We start from the raw sequence: 6,593 nt of genomic DNA, 5'->3' as shown, positions 1-6,593 counted from the left end.
GGATTACAACATCTTATTCAGAAATGAAAATGTTACATATTATGATTGTTATTGGATGGGTTTTCCAAGCTTTCCAGTTTTTGGCAATCTTTAGGTGTTTATTTATTTATTTAGAGAGAAAGAGGCAGAGAGAGACAGAAAGAATCTCCAGTAGGTTCTGCACTGTCATCACAGATGCTGGTGCAGGGCTACATCCCATGAAGTGTGAGATCATGATCTGAGCTGAAATGAAGAGTCAGACTCTTAACCAACTGAATCACCCAGGCGCCCCCATTTTTTGACAATTTTTATGAGACGTAAAGATACACAATATAACAAACATGGCACTTTGTGTGCCAAGGTTTCATCAACCTATTTAACACCTAAAGAATTTTATAAAAGAGGAAATAGAACATTTGCACCGGCTCTAATTGCATTGAAAACACATTATACGGAACAATTATGCCATAGTTGGACGTTAACATGCGTGAAAAGCTTTAAAGGTGATTTTTCCATGCATCTACATAGGGACACTGCTACAAGACCATCGCTTTTAAAACCAGTTCTGCCACGCTTTCAATGAGCCTTAGAGCAACACCCAAAAAGGGATATTTTTACACAGAATATTCAGGGAAACAGCACCTCAACTATCCATTTGGAACAATCCAGATTTTAAAACAATTTTTTACAGAGTGGGGGCATTACCCTGGAGGACTAGTAAATTGCTCTAGAACAGCACAGATAAGGCCAAATTCAGCTGCTGATACCTTCTGCATGCCAAATCATAATAGGACAAAATCAAAGCTCTCGAACAATGCTATAATTAGGCAACTCTCACTTAATGGGATCGACGAATTTAATTCACACTTCCATATACAGGATATAGTATACAATGGAATGGTGACACAAAGCTTACATATGGATGCCACATAACCCCTCCATCACTGGAGATATCCCCACAATGTAGATTGCACCATGCCTTCATGGAATTGATAGCTCTTCTAATGATAACACTTTCGGACATGATCCATACTTATCAAAAATTGGATACAATTACATGGTAGAATATTTTTAAAGATAATGGTTATGGCTTTAAGGACCACCTGTTATGGAGTCCTCTACTGCAAGCTAACATCCCACAACTTATAAACTACCAGTTAACGTAACATAGTTAAAACAAAATGGTTCCAGGGCCCCCAGGTGGCTCAGTCGGTTGAGCATCCGACTACATCTCAGGTCATGATCTCACAGTTTGTGAGTTTGAGCCCCATGTCGAGCTCTGTGCTGACAGCTCAGAGCCTGGAGCCTGTTCCAGATTCTCTCTCCCTTTCTGTCTGCCCCTCCCCCTCTCACACCCTGTCTCTGTCTCTCCCAAAAATAAATAAATATTTTTTAAAAATTGAAGAAAAAAAGTGGTTCCTGGAACCGTCTATGATACCCATACAATCATCTCTAAATGAGTTCTAGCACGGGAGAGGTAAGTGGGGTAACATGGTCTTAACCTGTAATCATACTCGATTTTTTTAATGTTTATTTTTGAGAGAGAAAGAGACAGTGTGAGTGAGATTGGGGCAGAGAGAGAGGGAGACACAGAAGGAGGCTCTGAGCTGTCTGCACAGAGCCCAACATAGGGCTTGAACTCATGAACCATGAGATCATGACCTAAGCTGAAGTCAGACGCTCAACCGATTGAGCCACCCAAGCGCCCCACCGACCTTTTTTAAACTAGGCAATTTTAATAACCTGGCAGCTATGATTCCATCACCTTAGGTCCTTTCATGCCTACATGGTATAAGACACAACTCAATTGCTCCAATGTTATTGCCATCTATGACACATCTATTTGTAAATTACTCGACATATGACTGGCACATATGCTACCTTAATATCAAAAATCTGAACTCAACCTACATAACGAAGGAAGTGATCATACTGGTATGTCCAATTAGAAAAATTAGATCCAATACATTTTTTGCTATCCTTTGGCTAATATAACCTCAATTACACAAAGAAGATCACCAGCATGTTGGGAAACATCGGGAATTGATTTTTAACACTGGGCTTAGTGACACTGATTGATCCAGGTATGCAACAATGTTTTTTTCATGGATCCAACCATCAGTTGCAAGATGGGTAGAATATACATGGTTGGTACAGCATCATATCTTTGAGAATATAACCAGAACTAAATCATAGCTAATTTACATAGCTAAAGGAGTCACCTTTGACAAATGTGGCCTATCACCCAATAGTCGAGGCTCAGAGATCTAGGATCCTTCACTGCTGGCACGTAATAAGTAGCAAGTGCTGATAGCTGACTTGGATCCGACCAAGACCTCATCTCAACTGCGTGCTCACATCTGGTTCATTAACTTCCAACCCCTTGTTCCATCTTGTTTCTTGTGTGACTTGTCTTGTGCTTTGCTTGTGTGACATGTAAGAAGCCAAGTTAAACACATGGCGAAAGGTCACTGAGTTTGGAATCCTGAACCTGCTTTACAATTATGTTGACCTTCCTTTATGCTTGAATACAGCTGACATTGTGGAAAGTCGTAACTCATGTGTATATCGCCTTCGTAGCATGCTCACGACACTGGAACTTCTCATAAGGAACTTCAGATTGAGCTTTTAATAGTCTTTCAAGGTTAAGAGCTAAACCAAATCAGACATGCCTGCAATACCTATAGATTTCAGTTACTTCCTCTCTTTTTGAGTTCCCCCCAAATATCCTTAGATTCCTGAACCTTCCAGGCAGTCACCTTCCTTATTCACCTGGTATGGTTCCTGGGAACCCTGTAAGCAAGGTATCAGCCTAATTTTTTCCAAGGGGCTTCACTGGGTCCATAAAGTCAATCTTAGTCCCTTAAAACTATCTGGTCATATCTGAGCCTGAGCAGGTCTTTCTCAAATATGGCATTCCACACAAAGTCTTGGAAATGTAACCAATGTTTCCAGTGGTGGCACATTCTAAGGAGAACAGATTCTTATTGATCTTAGAGGGGAGAGGTGAGGGAATAGGTTAAATAGATGATAAGCACCAGGCGATGCTTAGCATTATTGAATCAGGACACGGTACACCTGAAACTAACACTGTATGTTAACTGAAATTACAATAAAAACTTTAAAAAACTGTAATTGATTTTCCATTTTGTCGTTGCCACAAGCCCCAGCCAAAGCCTCCTGGATATGAACTTACGTCTAATTCACAACCCACATCCAGCATTGTGCTTATACTATTCTCTGGGTAACTAGCAGCTGCATAGATTCCCATTTTGCATGACCTGCGACTAGAGGTATCACTACTCAGATACCCAACCCGAATTTGCCTGTCATTGTATTTAGATCCAGATCCTGTAAAATATCTATGTCCAAATTATACTCAGCAATGGGGGAAATACGCACTAGAAAACAGTGAGGAGGTTAGCGTGTCTGACTTTGATCATTTGTCCCCATAGTCATCAATAGCCTTTATTTCTCCCTGAAATTTTGAGGGGGCTTTCAAATATAAGTGTGCATTCAGTTACTGTGTCTATTAGAGCTGGTACCATCTGTCAGTGCTAGACCAATAAGTGGTTAATTTGATGTGGGGCCTCCGGCTGCCCCCTGTTGTATGAACTAGAGGGCAACACTGGCCAAGCCCTACTCTCTAGTGGTAGGGGGTATCCACCTCGGGAGTCCCCCAGTTATTGGAGGGGCATGCAGTGACACACCTGGTTTATTGAGCTTTCTTTTGAGGCTTAGCAAGTCCAAACTGGGTTGTTTGTATTTCCTCTCGGAGTCCCGGATAATATTATATCTTGCCACACTTGTCTATGAGAAACCTTGATGGGCCCCCTTTCCACCATTTTATTATCGGCAATATCCTTTGTTTCTCCCTGTTTTTCAACCCATCTAATTCCCTTAAAATGGATTCTTTTGGCTTTACTTAAGTCAGCCACCACAGATGACTGTAGCGATGGGCTAACAACCCACAGGGGCGAAGACAGACACTAAAGTCCCACGCCATGCCCCCAGGCTGACTATAAAATACAGTGTCTACTATCTTCTTTCCCAGGACCCCACAGTCCTAACACCCACGTGGCCACCGCTTCTCTGCCCTGTTGCTTTCTCACCATTTCTGAGAGGATAGCTAGCAATCCCACGGGCGATTTTAGGGCATCGCCCTACTCATGCACTGGTCCAAAACACTCAAAAGACCTATCAGGTCTCCCCGCATGGCGGTGGCTGGCCAGCTTGGGATTTCCCCCAGAAACAGTTCAGCCCCTTCACTCATGCTTATTTCGTTTTTGGTATCCGGCAGAATAACCAACTGTTAGAAGGTGAAGGAGGGTCAGCGATGTATGCTTCATACCGAGAAGGCACTGAAATACCAAAAAACGAAGCGAGCCACTCGGCACCATTTACAGAGTTGTTTTTGTTTTTGTTTTTTTAATTCAGGGTAACTTACAGACAGGAGCGATCTGGCATGTGGACGGACTGTTGAGTGATGCAGACAGTACTGCCATTCTCTGCTCCTAGTAGGGCCTTAATCCTCAGCTTTTATGGAATGAGGAGCACCCTGTGAGGTCCCGGGGTAGTTATCTAAAGTGGTGCCACCTGTGTGCCAGAGGCCTTCTCCTAGTTATCTAAAGTGTCACCATCTGTGTGCCAGAGGGGAGAACAAGATGGAGGGCCAAAGACGGAGTCAGTATTATTCGCACTCGTACAAGGAACCTTACTGTTGCCACAAAGTAGGGCAACTTTTTAAGCTCTTGCCATTTCTCAAGATGGGGAATCTAATACTTAGGTGAACTCTGTGATGATGTTGCAGAGATTTATAGCGTTTTGTTTCATTTTAGCATTTTGGGTTTTTTTATTTTTTATTTTTATTTTTATTTATTTTTTTTCAATATATGAAATTTATTGTCAAATTGGTTTCCATACAACACATTTTGGGGTTTTTTAAAATGTTTTTTCCTTTATTTATTTTTGGGAGAGAGAGAGCACAAGTGGGGAAGGGGCAGAGAGAGAGAGAGGGAGAGGGGGAGAGAGAGAGAGAGAGAGAGAGAGAGAGAGAGAGAGAGAGAGAAACAGAGGATCTGAAGCAGGCTATGCAGACAGCACAGACCCCGATGTGGGGCTCGAACTTACGAACTGTGAGATCACAACATGAGCCAAAGTCAATGCTCGACTGACTGAGCCACCCAGGCGCCCGTGGAATTTGTGTTTTTGATGACAATTTTAGGTTATGCTTTCTTTCCTTCGTAAGCAGTATTTAACCAATTTTTTAAATATCGTCTCTAGCTCTAAGTAAATTCCTCAAGTATTGGGGCCCAAAACTTATGTTTTCTAATGCTAGTTGATGTGTTGATAATGCCTATGGTTTTTATATTTTATTGCATTTTAAGTACTTTTACTATAACCTTCTTTACCTCTCTTTTTAATACTTTTGTAACAAATGATGATGTCTTTTTTGGTTCTCTATGTTTTCATCATTCTTCAAGTGATTTTTTTCTTTTAGATCACATATTTAAGCAGCTTCCTCATGAAGGAAATATGAGCTGTGTGTAAAGGAGGACTTGATATTTCTGCCAAGTGTATTAATGTAAATATATGAAAAACATTTTATTTGCTAATAGTCTGGGGCATTATTTCACCACTGGGCATTTTTTGCAGAAATATAGAATTAGTATTCTTTAGTTTGACTACTTATGGTTTGTAAAGGGAGAGTGGACATAATTAGCTACAATTTTTCAAAACTGATGACTAGAGATCATTTTTAGCAAGTTTGTCCCTATTAATTTTTAAAGCTAAAATGCTTATCTTTAGATTCCTGAAACTATGTTCTTTACCACCATTAATGAGACATAATGACCGTGGACCCTAGAGGAAGGCTGTGGTTTGGGCACATAATGAAGATGAGGAAGAGGTGGCTAGGGACAATACAAGGACAATGATGATACTTAATGTTTATTGAGAGCCATTATGTGTTAAGCCCTGTGCTAACAACTTTACTTTCTCATTTCTCACAGCAATTATGCAATGATGTCTGACAGTTCTGCCTCCCATTTTACAGATGAGGAAACTGACATTTAGTCTAGTTGCCCAAGATCACTCAGGATAAAGATACAGGTGCAGTTCAAACTCGAGTTGGTCTGCTTTTGCAGTGTAAACTGGTAACCATGGCAATATAGCGCCCTCTCTCCGCCCCGCCCCGCCCCGCCCCAGGCACCATGTCTCATTCCTGCCAACACTCCTGAGTCAGGTGTCATGTATTCCCAGCAATCCTCAGATAATAAGGTTCAAAGCTGGTGGGCAGCTTTTCTTTAAAAAACACTCTGGGATTGCACATTTAAAAACAGAAGTCCCTCTTTTCCTTCTCACACATCCTAGCCTTATTGCCCTTTTCTCTCTTCCTCTCCATAGTTCTGTGGGATGGCTTTCAGCAAAAAGCGACCACTCATAGTCTCTCTCTCTCTCTTTTTTTTTTTTAATTAAAAACATATTATGATACATCCTAGTGTGAGGGTAGGAGACACTGTCATTTTATTTGAGCCTCTATAGAGAAAGTCCGAGGAGCTAATGAATTTGATACCATTTCACTTTGCAGGAGGAAAAGAAGTTTCCGTTACCCA

Source organism: Neofelis nebulosa, chromosome 3, assembly GCF_028018385.1.
Source record: "Neofelis nebulosa isolate mNeoNeb1 chromosome 3, mNeoNeb1.pri, whole genome shotgun sequence".
NCBI lineage: Eukaryota > Metazoa > Chordata > Mammalia > Carnivora > Felidae > Neofelis > Neofelis nebulosa.
This window is presented reverse-complemented; position numbering follows the sequence as displayed.